The 15125-nt window shown below is 38.4% G+C and overlaps 1 long non-coding RNA gene across 1 annotated transcript; it reads right to left on the reverse strand.

The window, feature by feature from the left end:
* Positions 1 to 4472: 4472 nt before the first annotated feature.
* Positions 4473 to 7448, reverse strand: LOC118501008. The gene is made up of 3 exons (XR_004903581.1): positions 7439 to 7448; positions 7392 to 7397; positions 4473 to 4583 (listed from the first exon to the last, which is right to left on the reverse strand). It is a non-coding gene; the product is annotated as an uncharacterized LOC118501008 (long non-coding RNA).
* Between the last annotated feature and the right edge of the window lie 7677 nt (positions 7449 to 15125).

The following is a 15125-nucleotide window of genomic DNA, read 5'->3' on the forward strand; positions in this document are numbered from 1 at the left end:
CTTCTCCTACCAGAAATTCCCCGTGAGTCTTCCCAACAGAGTATTTCCCCCTCTAAATACTTGTGCCATAAATTTTTGTACTTCACTCACGACCTTTACATTCTGCCATATTGTGTAGTTATTGGTGTAATTGTATCATCTCTTGTGCTGGGACTAAAAGCTCCATGAGAGGGAAATTCTTTTGTGTTCTGCCTTTAGCTACTATAGAAGTGAGCACAGTTTGTGGTATCTATTAGTTGCTCATTAAGTGTTTGTTAAATTAAGTTTGGGACACAAAAGAAATAAATGAGTTATTAAAAGGCAATGTTTATGAATGTTAAGTAAACTAAAAAACATGAGAGAATAAAAAAAGTAAAATTCACTTGTTGAAATAATCAGATAATTGAGCCAGTAGGGTTTTATTGTTTAAATTATTCATGCTACTGCCTTAGTTCTCTGCTTCTCTTTGCACATGTAGAAGCAGCTGAGAAAAGAATTATAGTTGTCATTTGAAAACTATTAAGTGATTTTGCCTATTGATGGAATCTGTATTCTTTTGCTAGAAACAGAATTTATCAAACAAAGGAAATGCAAGCACATCTACATCATTACTTTATTCACCAAGAGGGAGGGCCAAGCCGGCAACTGCCAGTGGGAATGATGCAAGTTCCAAGGGAAAAATGAACTTTTCTCCCTAATTCTACCTTTTGTCTTAGAAAAAGCAGCCCTGTCCCCACAGACTTATTTCCTATCATAGGTGCAATTTCCTGCTCTCCAAGGAGTTAAAATCTAGACAAGTTTATCCACAGCCACTGTTATGTGACATGGTTATGATAAAGTAGAAAAGATTTTGATCTCCTATTTGGGAAACATGAATTAAAGACTCAGCATTACCACTTAATACCATGGTGACTACATTAGGTTGAATGATGGCCCCCCAAAGATGTCCACATCCTAATCCTCAGACCTGTGGATATGTTACTTTATGTGGAAAATGGGACCTTGCAGGTGTGAATGACTCAAGATTTTGCGATGGAGAGATTATCCTGGATTATCTAGCTAGGCCCAGTGTAATCACAATGTCCTTATAAGAGGAAGGAAAAGAACATTAACTTTTCTTCCCCAGTTTGATCATGTAAAACATTAGAATAAAAATAGTACCAGCCTCATAGGGTTGCTTTCAGGGTTAAATAGATATGAAATATCAATATAGGCAAAGTTAATATATGCAAAATATTTGTCACATGCAAACATAATTTTTGCCACTCCTATCATTATTTTTCAGCAGTTTTATTGAGATAAGATCCACAGGCCATGCAATTCACTCATTTAAGTGTACAAATCAGTGGTTTTAGTGTATTCACAGTTGTGTAACCACACCACACTCTTGTTTTAGAATATTCTGTTCACCTCAAAAAGAAATGCCCACCCACTAGTGGTCATTCCCCATTCTCCTTACCCTGCCTTAAGACACTGCTAATTTACTTTCTGTTTCTGTAGATTTGCTGTTTTGTATTCGAATTGATGTGGAACTATATCCACATCATTCATATTCAACATCTCCTGTAAATGAAATCATACCATATGTGATGTTTTGTGTCTGGTTTCTTTTATGAAGCATAACATTTTTAATGTCCATTTATGTTAAAGGACACACCAGCATTTCATTCCTTTCGATGGCAAAATACTATTCCTCTGTGTGGATATGCTACATTTTATTCAACTTATTATTATGGCTTGATAGACTATGTTTGTCTATAGCCAAGGGAGAAGGAAGGGGCAGAGGTAGGATCCCCATGGCTGTGCAGGTACCTAGAAGAAGCAGGCACGTGTAGTGGACTAGGGAAGGGAAAGAGGGGTTTGGAAGGAAGCTGAAAATTGTATGCCAGAGACTCATATTCCTCCTAGGGATGGTCCTGCCTAGGGTTCAAAGTAAATGGGTGACTCACGCATTGTCTACAGAGACACACTACCACAGAAGAAATTTCTGCTTCTCACTAGTCCGGTTAGCATGAGCAAGCCCATTAAACTCCTTGAAATGCCAGTTTCCTCCAAACATCTCCCCAGCCCTCCATTTCTTCCTTACAGCCTTGGGCTAACCTCACCAGCCATGGTGAGAAGTGATGTTCATGCAGGTAAAGGTATTTTATTAACAGGAATGCATTTTTAAAGTATAAAAATGCTTCAGTAGGACATTGTACTAGAGGCATTTTGAAATATTTCCTGTTGACCAAAGAATTCTTTAGAGATCCCTGCTTTCCTTAGGAGTTGATAGATAAATAAAGAACAAGTCAGGACCCTCAGCTAGTCACTGTGGTTAGTTGAAAATGGGTCCTCACAGACGCTGATACCTGGGTAGGCAGGATTCTACACTATTTATCACTGTTGGACTCTATCACTGTTAGAACTCTATCACTTAGAACTCTATCTCTTCTTAACGCATTGCATGCTATAATTTCTAGGATATAGTGATAGCCCAATAAACTCATTTTGTTGAAGAATAACCCGATTGCATGTTACAGTGTATCAATCAGTGTGTGCATGACTTTCATGTTATATATTTTTTATTTTATTGATTATGCTATTACAGTTGTCCCAATTTCCCCCCCAATCTCCCTCCTCCAGTGATCCCCCTTCTTTGTTCATGTCCATGGGTCATGTATATAAGTTTTTTGACCCCCTGCCTATTGTGGAACTACCAATTTGCACTTCTTAATCCCTTCACTTTTCCCCCCATTCTCCAGGACAACTCTCCCATCTGGTCACCATCACAACAATTTCCATATCTAGGATTCTGTTCCTGTTCTGCTTGCTTGCTTAGTTTGTTTGTTTTTTCCTGTTCTGCTTGCTTGCTTAGTTAGTTTGTATTTTTTTTTAGATTCAATTGTTGCTATTTATGTATTTATTGCTATTTTAATGTTCATACTTTTGATCTTTTTCTTAAATAAGCCCCTTTAATATTTCATATAATAATGGGATGGTGATGATGAACTCCTTTAGCTTTACCATTTCTGGGAAGCACTTTATTTGTCTTTTGATTCTATGATAGCTTTGCTAGATAGAACAATCTAGGGTATACATCTTTGCTTTTCATCACTTTAAATGCTTTTTGCTAGTCCCTTCTAGCCTGAAAAATCTGTTTTGAGAAATCAGCTAACAGTCTTATGGGAATGCCTTTGTAGGCAATTCTCTGCTTTTCTCTTGATACTTTTAAGATTCTCTTCTTAACTTTAATTTTTGGTATTTTGATTATGAGGTGTCTTGGTGTGGCCCTCTTTGGGTCTAACTTGTTTGGGACTCTCTGTGCTTCCTGGACTTGTATGTCTATTTCCTTCACCAAATTTGGGAAGTTATTTTTAATTATTTTTTCAAATAAGTTTCCAATTTTGTCGTCTTCTTCTTTTCCTTTTGGCATCCCTATGATGTGAATGTTGGAATGCTTGAATTTGTCCCAGAGAATCCTTACACTGTCCTCCATTTTTTGGATTCTTTTTTCTTCTTGCTATACTGATTGGATGTCTTTTGCTTCCTTATGCTCCAAATCATTGATTTGATTCTCGGCTTTACCCACTCAGCTGTTGATTCTCTGTAACTTGTTCTTTATTTCAATTAGCGTCTTCTTCATTTCTGATTGGATCATTTTGATGTTGTTGAAATACCCACTGAGTTCTTTGAGCATCCTTATAACCAGTGTTTCGAATTCTGCATCTGCTGGTTTGCTTATCTCCATTTTGTTTTGAATTTTTTTCTGGGGCTCTATTCTGTTCTTTCATTTGAGCCATATTCTTTGTATCCTCATTTTGGCAGCCTCCCTGGGATTGTTTCTATGTATTAGGTAGAGTTGCTTTGACTCCGTGCGTTGGCAGTGTGGTCTAATGTAGTAGGTGTCCTCTAGGGTCCACTGGCACAGCCTCCTTTATCCCCTAAGCTGGGTACTCAAGGTGCACCCTCTGTGTGGGCTAAGTACTTCCTCCCCTTATAGTTGAGTCTTTATTGCTATCTGCAGGTCAATGGGAATTTACCTATGCCAGAGAGCTGGTAGGACGGGTTGTGACCACTAGCCTGCAACCACTTCCCTCTGGGGCTCATGGAGGTTGTTCTATAACCACCTCCATGAACATGGTCTGTAATTGTCCACTGGGTGTGCAGTCTCTGGGCTTCCCCAGGTGGTGCAGGCCAAGGTCACCCACCACCTGTGTTATGTCTGGGGCCCCTTGATGAAAGTGATAAAGTGATTTGCAGGTGGCTGCTGCTAGTGCCAGGACTGGGGCCACTCAGCAAGAAGTGCAGAGACTCAATTCAGCTATTGCTTGTTTGAGGGGATTTAGGAAGGTCTTAAGCCTGTGCCTAGACTGTCCATTCATATGAAAAAGCCACTGTTAGCAGCCTGGATGGGTCCAAAAGTTGGATGGGGCAGAGCCCTAGGTAATTGTCGGGGCTGGGCTCACCTTGTTAGCCAGGTTGCAGGACACTCACACATGGTGCCACTGCACTTGGCTCTCTGTGGGGTAGGGCTCAGAAAAGGAACATTGGCCGCTGTCTGCAGTTCTGTCTGGGAAGAAGCTGTGCCCCAGCCCCTGCCCTGATACCAGGCACTTCAGTTCCTCCCAGTATGCCACCTGGGCCCTTCAAGGTGCTGTCTTGATGCTGGAGCCCAGATGAATGAATTCAAGTAAGTCTATGTGCAGAGCCCTCCAAGAGGAGATGCCAGAGAGTCCCAAAGTTTCTTCTACCAATCCAAGCCCTACTGGTTTCACAGCCAGAAGTCATGGAGGCTTATCTTCATGACACTGGACTGGGAGGTCTGGTGTAGGGCTGGGTGATCTGGTGTGGGGCAGGATCCCTGAGATATCCCACCATTTTGTATCTACTACATGTGGGTTTTGGACATTCTGTGTCTCTGCACTCCTGCCTCTCTGTATCTCCTACCCATCTGGATGAATGTGGTTTCTTCAATTTCTTAGTTGTCACACTTCCATACAGATCAATTTTCTGACATTTCTGAGTGATGTTTGTTCTGTAGTTTAGCTGTAATTTTGCTGCAGTTGTACAAGAAGGTGAGCTGTGTTTACCTACACCTGTACCTTCACCGGAAGTCTCTTTGTTGTTTTTTCTCGTGTTATGGGCTTCTTAATGAAACAGTAAAGGGGTGTTATTGATAATAGCCTAGCTCACATTTAATGAACATGCACTCCTTGCCAGATAGTGTGTTAAATTTTTACATGCATTGACTCAATAATCCTCCTTTTATGAAGGACTTAAAGGTAATAGAAGTAAGTAACTTTTTAAAGTTTAAAAAGTATAAAGCAAAGCAGCAGCTTTAACCCAGTTTGATCTAAAGCCAAAGCTTTAAAAAGGATTTTGGTTTACTTTTATTTATTAGAATTAAGTACAATAGTTACATTCAATCTTGTATACAAAGGCTGTAGATTCTGAAAAAAGGATCTGGAGGGGGTATTTTGTTTCATTTAGACTCTAATGAGAAATATTCTGAAAAACACACACATCGATTCCGATATTCAATCCTCCACTAAAGAGTTCGACTGACCTGTTTTCTCGCATTCCTTAAGGAAACTGAGAACTCCTCAGATCCTTTGTGTCATTATCTCTGCCAAACTAGAAAATATCTCCATATTCTGTGCCACCATACTTTATTCTGTCATTTTTAGCCAAAGTTTTCGGAACTCTACTCATCCATGAAATCTTCTGCCATCAAGGCGGAAACCACCCAGACATTCTGTTAATATCTTCAGTGTGATTGATATTTCTCTCCTACAGTGTGGCAAGATAGCATATGTGTATATGTGGGCAAGCGCATATATCTTTATGTTAATGTGCATCTGTTCCTCTCCTCCCTACCAGATTCTATTAAGATATTAAGCTCCTAGGGCGTGTCCTTGCTTCTCTCCACAGAAGAGGACGTTTGTTCACCTGGGGAACTCCCTGTGCCTTGCTCTGTGGCATGATGTATATGTTTAGTGAACATTTATTGAATGAGTAAGAATGTTCGATGATGACAGTGCCAGTGTTGAAGGAACATCTCGCACAGAGAGAAAACAAGATCGTGTGCAAATGAAACTGCAAATAGCTTGCTTTGTTGGTTATTTTATTATTAAGCATTCTCACCTGAAACTGTTATGGAATGGCTGGAACTTAGTAGGTAGTTTTCATTTCACCTGTTTCCAAATGGTTACCACATGACAAACACAACATACTTAGAGTGTGCTTTCCCCTTTTAGATATGATACTATGATACAATGATGTATTCTTTTAGACACCTTTCCCTTTTAAAGCTATGGAGTTCATTCATATCTTATTATTTACCCTGGATATGTTCATTGGGTTAGGGTGAAAGAAGAAAACTAAAGATGAACAGTGGGGTTCTAACTCACTCACTCCCCTATTTTGTTATAAAAAATCTGAAAAATTGAAATTCTGAGTCCTGTGAGCTTCTTGTTTGATTATATCTGATATCAATATTTTAAAATTATTATTGTTACTTTAAAAAAGTCAGTCTAAGTAAGCATTATAATATATTCTACTCCACACTGAATAAAAGAGCTTCCAATGCTTAAGAAGATTTCAATTGTACTACACAGATTTTCATCTCATACCCACCTTCTTTCAATGTGAATTACCTCAAACAAGTTACTTAGCTTCCACCCCTTCAGTGTCTTTATCTGTAAAGTGAAAGTAGAAGGGGTACGGTGAGGAGTCACTGAGATATTCATGTGAAGAGGCTTAGGTCCAACTACATGCACAGGAAGGGCATGTAGCATGAAGGGCAGTGACTTCAGTATTTATTTGCTTTCAAAGACTTGAGAGCAGTTGTACAATGGCTCAAAGTCTCCCAAGCAATACCTTGGTTCCTCCCCTTAAGCCCTTTTCTTTGTACACTATAGGATTGCAGAATCGTGACTGTCACTGGAATCACTCTGAAACTCATTCACTCCTTTCACTGAACTCCAAGAACTTACCACAACACAAGTAATGTTGGCTTTACTTTGCTGCTGGGCAGGACACATATTATAGTCTTTTCCTTTCAACCATCTTCAATGCCTCTTTTCAGTCCCTAGCTCTGGCAATTATATCTCCCCATTTTCTTGTTCATAAATGAGAGACTTGTCCTTGTGCTATAAATAGACTGTCCTATTTATAAATGGTCAAATAGTCTAAAAACTCTCCCCCATGCTTTTTACCATATTGTTTAGAGGTCTCAGCCCTTTAAGAGATATTATCACTGTTATAAACTAGGACAATAGGAGTCACATCTCAGCCCCATTCTCAGCAAAACATGATAGGTTCACAGATGCACCTCCTTCAAGGCCTCCTTCTGGAGTGAAAACAACATCGATTATAAAAAGGTAGTATGTAGGGACTTCTGGTCAAGATGGAGGGCTACGTAAACACACTGCCTCCTCACACAACTACAGCAAAAATTACAACTAGGCTATAAAACAAATATCACTCAAATTAATTTAAAAAAACTAAGCTGTATGGGAGTCCTACAACCAAGGATTTAAAGAAGCCACATTCATCCAGACAGGTAGAAGGGGAAGAGACATGGAGAAATGTGGAGATGTGCAGAGGCACAGAGAGGTGTGGAGAGGCAATGGACAGGGTGGTCCCACATTCACATGTGGTAGATAAAAATTGGGAGGGATACTTTGGGAATGAGTGATTCCAGTTCCAGACTGGACCACCTAGCCCAGAGTTCTAGCACCAGGAAAATATGCCTTCATAATTTCTGGCTTTAAAAACCAGTGGGGTTTGGAGTGGCAGATGAAACCACAGGATTCTCATGAGATTCCTTTTAAAGTGTCCACAAAGGTCTCAAGACTTACACAGACTCACCCACTCTGGGATTCAGCACCAGGAAGGGCACAAGTGGCATATGGGAGAAAGTGAAGTGACTAGCATCAGGGTGAATGCTGGGAGACAGCTGCCTCCTGAGCAAATCTCCAGAGGCCAGGCAGCAGCATTATCCCCTCTCCAAGCTCCCCCTCACACAGAGCTACAAAGAGGTGAAACGTGTTGCCCCACCCTGGCAATTCCCTAAGACTCTGCTGTATATAATTTATGGGTGCTTTTTCTACAATAGGCCATACTACTAAGACAAGGAGTCAAAGCAGCTCTACTGAACACACAGAAACAAACACAGGGAAGCTGCCAAATTGAAGATACAAAGAAAAATGGCCCAAATGAAGGAACAGATCAAAACTCCAGAAAAATAACTAAATGAAATGGAGATAAGTAACCTATTTGATGCAGAGTCCAAAACACTGGTTACCAGGATGCTCAGCAGACTCATTGGGTACTGCAACAGAACAAAAAAAGACCCAGGATAAATGAAGGTTGCATTCAGTGAAATAAAGAAATATCTATGGGGAACCAACAGTGGAGGGGATGCAGCCAAGAATCAAATCAATAATTTGGAACATAAGGAAGAAAAAAGCATTCACTCAAAACAGCAAGAAGAAAAAAGAATTAAAAAGAAACCAGGATAGAAAAAGGAACTTCTAAGACATCTGCCAACATACCACCATCCAAATTGTAAGGGTGCTATAAGGAGACGAAGAGGAGAAAGAAATTGAAAACTTACACAAAAAAATAATGAAAGAAAAGCTCCCTAATTTGGCTGAAGGAAATAGACATGCAAATCCAGGAAGCACAGAGAGTCCCAAACAGGTTGGACCCAAAGAGGAACACACCAAGACACATCATAATCAAAATGCTAAAAGTTAAATTTAAGGAGACAATCTTAAAAACATCAAGAGAAAAGAAGAGAGCTACCTACAAAGGAATTCCCACAAGACTGTTAGGTGATTTCTTAAAAGAAACTTTGCAGGCTAGAAGAGATTGGCAAGAAGCATTCAAAGTGATGAAAAGCAGGGACCTACATCCTAGATTACTCTAACTACCAAAGCCATCACTTGGAACTGAAGGACAAATAAAGTGCTCCCAGACAGGGTAAAGCTAAAGGAGTTCATCATCACCAAGCCATTATTATATGAAATGGTTTTTTTTAATTTTAATTTTTTAATTTATTTTTTAGAGAGAGGAGAAAGAGAGGGAGAGAAACATCAATGTGTGGTTGCCTTTGCTATATCCCCTACCGGGAACCTGGTCTGCGACCCAGGCATGTGCCCTGACTGGGAATCAAACTGGTGACCCTTTGGTTCACAGTCCAGCACTCAACACACTGAGCCACACTAGCCAGGGCCGGAAATGTTAAAGAGAACTATATAAGAAAAAGAATATCAAAACCATGAACATTAAAATGACAACAAATTCACAGCTATCAACACCTGAATCTAAAAATCAAACTAAGGAAACAAGCAGAACAAGGATAGAACCATAGCTATGGAGGATATTTGGAGGGTTATCAGCTGGGAGGTGGGAGGGGTAGAATAGGGGAAAAAGTGCAGGGATGAAGTACAAAACGGTAGGTACAAAATAGACAGGGGGGTGTTAAGAACAGTATAGGAAACAGAGTAGCCAAAGAACATACGTGCACAGGCCATGCACATGAACTAACTGGGGGGCATTGCTGGAGGGAATGGGGGTACTGGGAAAAGGAGAGTAAAAGGGGGAAATTTGGACAAGTGTAATAGTATAATCAATAAAATATATTTTAAAAACCATAGGATGAGGAAAAGGGTCTAATAGTATGAATATTTCCATGCCAAATCTTTCTCTTAAAAAACAGTGGGTGTTCTTGTTTTGGAAAAATGCTAATTTGGTTGTAAAATTGTACCTCATTGTTTTACTTAACATAGTTTAAAAAATGTGGTTTATTGGTGAATTATGTAGTGAACATTCATATATATGTAAATTAGACAAACATTTGAATGTCTATTATAGGGATCAATGGTGTACAGTTAAGTAAACATGACTTTTGCCCTTGAAACAAAAAAGGTAGTATGTGGGTACATCTTTTAAAGGAGGGAGATGGGTCATCTATTTTCCTTTGAAGAACTTTTAGTTTGTAATTTATTTTATTCTCTCAGTTTATATACTTAAATGTGTATTTACTTTGTGTTTTAAAGAATAAAAGGGGAAGGGTTTACAGGAACAAGTATAAAGGACATCTGGACAAAAACAAGGGGGGATGGAAATGGGAGGGAGGTGGGGAGGGCTGGGGGCGGTGAGCTGGGATTGGAGTAAAAGATAGAAAACTGTCCTTGAACAAAAATTAAAATAAAAATGCAAAAAGGGATAAAATATATAAAAAGAAAAGTCATAATTTCATTCCTCATTTTTTACACATGTAAATGCATAACACATCTAATATATAAATTATTGATAACCACACTTATCTAATTTCCTATAACCAGGTTTTAAAAATTTATTTATATTTTTAGAGAGAGGGGAGTGGGGAGAAAAGGAGGGAGAGAAACATTTATGTGAGGGAGAAACATCAGTTGGTTTCCTCTTGCACGTGCCCCAACTAGGGACCAACCCCACAACCCATGCTTGTGTCCTGACCAACGATGGCACTGGCAACACTTTGCTTTGTGGAATGACACCCAATCAACTGAGCCAAACTGGTCAGGGCTTCTCTAACTAGGTCTTAAAATTTATAATATGTTATGAACATATTTCCACATGAGTACATTCCGAGCAACAGCATCATTACTAATGACTATAAATTGAGGGGTTTCTTTTTAGCTTTTTAAAATTGTTTTTCAAGTACAGTTGTCTCCATTTTGGTTTTGCCCATGTGTCCTTTACAGATGTTCCTGAAAACTCTTCTCTCTTTTCCTCCCATTATCCCTCGCTCCCCTCTGGTTACTGTCAGTTTGTTCTTAACATCTCCTTCTCTAATGTTTATCTTAAAGAAATCAGTACACAAATGAATGAAGATATGTGCACATGGATAATCACTGTAGGATTGTAAATAGTTGCAATATATGAGAAATAAACTAAATGCCTGAAAATAAAAGACTTGGTATGATATGGCCAATTGGTGTAATAAATCGCCATACAGTAATGACTGTACAAACAATATACAGTAATAACTGTACAAAACACCATACAGCAATGACTATACAAAACACCATACAGTAATAACTGTACAAAACACCATACAGTAACAACTGTACAAACACTATACAGCAATGACTGCACAAAACACCATACAGTAATGACTGTACAAACAGTATACAGTGATGACTGTATAAAATACCATACAGCAATGACTGTATAGAACACTATATAGCAATAACTGTACAAAACACCATACAGTAATAACTATACAAACACTGTACAGTAATGACTGTATAAAACACTACACAGCAATGACTATACCAATAGGCCATATCATATCAAGTCCTTTATTTTCAGGTATTTAGTTTATTTCTCATCTATTGCAACTATTTACAATCCTACAGTGATTATCCATGTGCATATATCTTCATTCATTTGTCTACTGATTTCTTGAAGACAAATATTAGAGAAGGAAATGCTAGGTCAGGGGCAGGAACATTATAAAGATTTTTTGGTAACATGCCATAGTGGTTTGAGAACGGGTTACCCCACGTTACACTCTCAATAGTAGTTTATACAATTGCTCGTTCTCTATACTCTTGCCGTGACTGTGTATTTTAATTCAATTTTTAATTTAAAGAGCAAGAAGGAGGTATCCCATAGGGCTTGAGATGTCCCTGACTAGAGCCACATCAGATTTACGGCATAAAGGTTTGTTAACCAGGGCCTGAGTCATGGGAATGTGGGCATTTTTTTTCTATTACCAAGAACTCTATGAATCAGATCTAATAACTATTTCAGTCACTACCAATATAGCTCCATTTCAGAGACAATCCAAACTGGAAAAAGCTATATATAATTTTTTTTTATAAAAAATTCCCATGGATGTGATAACAGCAAATATCTCTTTAGTTCTCCTTTGGTTGGGACAATAATATTGTTTCACTTGAAATTACCTATCTCATTTCAGACACTGGGGGATCTAATTTATAGATATATTTCCAGAAATAAGTGGAACTCTATCTGTTCCTAAATAAAAATGTCAGTCATAAAGGAACAGCCACTGCAATTTAACCATGTAGATGTCTGCTTTTTGTATACAAATCACAGACCCGGCAAGGCTGTTTGCAACCTTACTTGTCCCATTCTGTTTCTCTGTTCATTTAACCACCCTTTGACATGGCAATAACTCTAAGTCCCTTTAGCAAGAAGTCAGGAACAAACTTAAGTACTGATAGAGCCACTTCATATGAGGATAATGATTCCAAATGGGAAAAGTTGACATGCCATCGCTTATGCTCGCTCACAACAGAAGGGGAAGAGCTGTGAAGGTTTTCAAAGGAACATCCCAATTCCGATCTTCCCTACGATGTGAATATGTTTTTGCCAAAGGTGCTTGGAAAACTTCCATGAATATGCAAACACTCCCATAGAGCCTGTCTTCCATTCATTTTACTAGCTGATTCTAAAAACAATTAGAAAATTTATAAAACACAGAACAAAAATAAAGTTAGAATGCTTCCTGGATGATCTCGTTTTACGATGCTGTGAGTTGCTGGTTCCAAGAAACCAGATAGCTTTGAACTTCTGAGATAAATTCTTTGGAATAGATCTGTCAGGGATGGATATAGCTTTCTCGTTACATGTTTTATTTATTTATTTTTAATTTGTTTTTCTAATATGTGAAAAAATGGCGTTATAAAGTTGTGTGTGTATAGGAAATGAGACAAACTGTCATTGACTCATTCAGAAATAGAAAGGCAAACAGGTATATTTTGAAAAATGGGCTCACATATTCATAATTAACCTAATTATTCATTCAATCATTTATTCAACTAACATTTACTAAATGTCAACACATCTTTGGTTGATCTTCATCTGAAGGAACTTTGAAGTCTCAAGTTAGGGTCCTAAATTAGAGTTTGCAGTGGTTTCTTCCTGGAGGAGGAAGCCCTACTCATCTAGGGTCCCTTTATCCCTCTTCAAAAGTCATTGTTTTAGGAAATATTATTAGGCTTGGTTCCCCAGGGAAGTCCCAGTCTTTTTATTTCCTTACTATGCCTCCTTTCTCTTTCAGTATAGTATTTTTTCATTTTGAGACTAGTTGATTTCTCTCTACTGAATGGGTTTTACATTCCCCAGGGTCTCATCATAGCTGGTGTCTTGTCTGGCATCCCAGCAGAAGAACACCATGGCTCCAAATTATAGAGCTGAAAACAGATTACATGTTTGAGCCATTTCTCTCCAATTCACAGCTCACTGACCATCAGTAGACATGCCAAGCAATTTCCCCAACTTATGCATTTATGGTCATACTTCCTGACTCCCACCCTTCCATATCTTCTCTCTTGGCCCAGAAATGTCTTTGGTTCACTGTACATGCTCCTTCCTGAGATCACCTATTTCTTAAAATTTATTTTTATTTTTTTTAGAGAGGGAAGGGAGGGAGAAAGAGAGAGAGAGAGAGAGAAACATCAATGTGTGGTTGCTGGGGGGTGTGGCCTGCAACCCAGGCATGTGCCCTGACTGGGAATCAAACCCGCGATGCTTTGGTTCGCAGCCTGCACTCAATTCACTGAGCTATACCAGCCAGGGCGAGATCACCTCTTAATGACTGCATTTTCCTTTCCATTTTCTTACATGATTTCACTAGTCCAAGCACAGTTTTAGGCACTCATTACCAAGATTACAACACAATGACATTTTGGGGTTAAACAGAGCTATAAGAATATTTTAAATCTAAAGTGTTACCATTCCATACTTGAATGCAATAAATGGGAGAAATAATGCTCCTCTTTTAAATATCTGAAGTTCACATTCCCGGCAGGGGCAGAGGTTTAGTGATAAGAAATAGTCTTTTTCAAAGTGAATACAAGATGAGAACAGGACATTTATAGATTTAAACATACTTTCATGCAAACATGATAAGTTGTAGAAGTATAAGCTTTGAATGTCAAATTTAAAGAGTTGATCAGTTTAGTAGTCTTTTGACATTCTTTGCAGATATATTCAAGAGATCTTTGCTAACGATCAACTTTCTAAAAATCATTGTCATCCACACATTTTTGTGTGGATATTTCGATATTAACAGGTAACATACCATACAAGCAACAAGGTGGTGAGTATTAAATAATATCAAATATAGACCCCTCCTTTCTGATGATAGCTCTGTCTCACTGTTGATGATTAATTTCTCTCCATGATATGCATTCATGGTGGAGTGATAAATTCAGATGATTACCCTTCCATTATAGAAGATAAAATTTCCCAATTTATTATATTTTTTCCTTTCCTATTCCAGTATAACCAAGGTGAGGGCAAATCACCAACCTTGACCAAATCAAATGACTAAAATAAATCAAATTTTTTCTTGTGTGATCTTGAATCTCAGATAAAGAAACACAAATATGAAAGGAGCAGGGTTCGTTTACTCTAGAGGCATCATTCAGCTGAAAATATTAAGCAGGTTGTGCTATCGAGGCCATCTATAGATGCTTGACTTGCTTCATTTTTCTGTACCAGGTCTATTATTTTATTCTTTATTCTACACTTTAATAAGTTTTCTTTCTCTGGTTTTATTTTTGCCAACAAATAAATCCAAGTGACATAGATGATTTATTAACTCACAATTACAGATTTCCATTGAGACAAGTACACTGAAGAATTAACTAATCTCACTGACTGCTGAGATAAGATATTAGCTCCACAAACTCTTTACAGAGTAATTGAATAGCATGCCTGAAAATTAAAAATCACTGTATCTAATGGCTTTTTAAAAACAGCTAAAAGCACACACACTAGTGGTCTGCCATAGTCATCTGCTCTATGACAATACAGACACATTCATTGTCACTGAAAATACACAACTGGTAACAGGCAGTTGGCAAAAATTCTGTCTAGAATCTGGCTTGAGTCTTAAAGCAGAAGAAATCAGAATGCTGTGGCTGTCTCCATCAGCCAAGAGGAATTCTCTTAGTGTGCTTTACTACGTTAAGAAAATCCGGATGCAACCTCTAAAGAACCTTTTTTGTTGGCAGGTCACTCCTATTCTTCAGTGGTTTTAGAGAAGAATGCTTATTCCCTATTTCCGTTTTCCCTTGTGAAGTACACCCCATTACATTGTCGTTTCTGGCCTTTCCCCACTTCCATTTACTCCC

Source organism: Phyllostomus discolor, chromosome 6 (assembly GCF_004126475.2).
Source record: "Phyllostomus discolor isolate MPI-MPIP mPhyDis1 chromosome 6, mPhyDis1.pri.v3, whole genome shotgun sequence".
NCBI lineage: Eukaryota > Metazoa > Chordata > Mammalia > Chiroptera > Phyllostomidae > Phyllostomus > Phyllostomus discolor.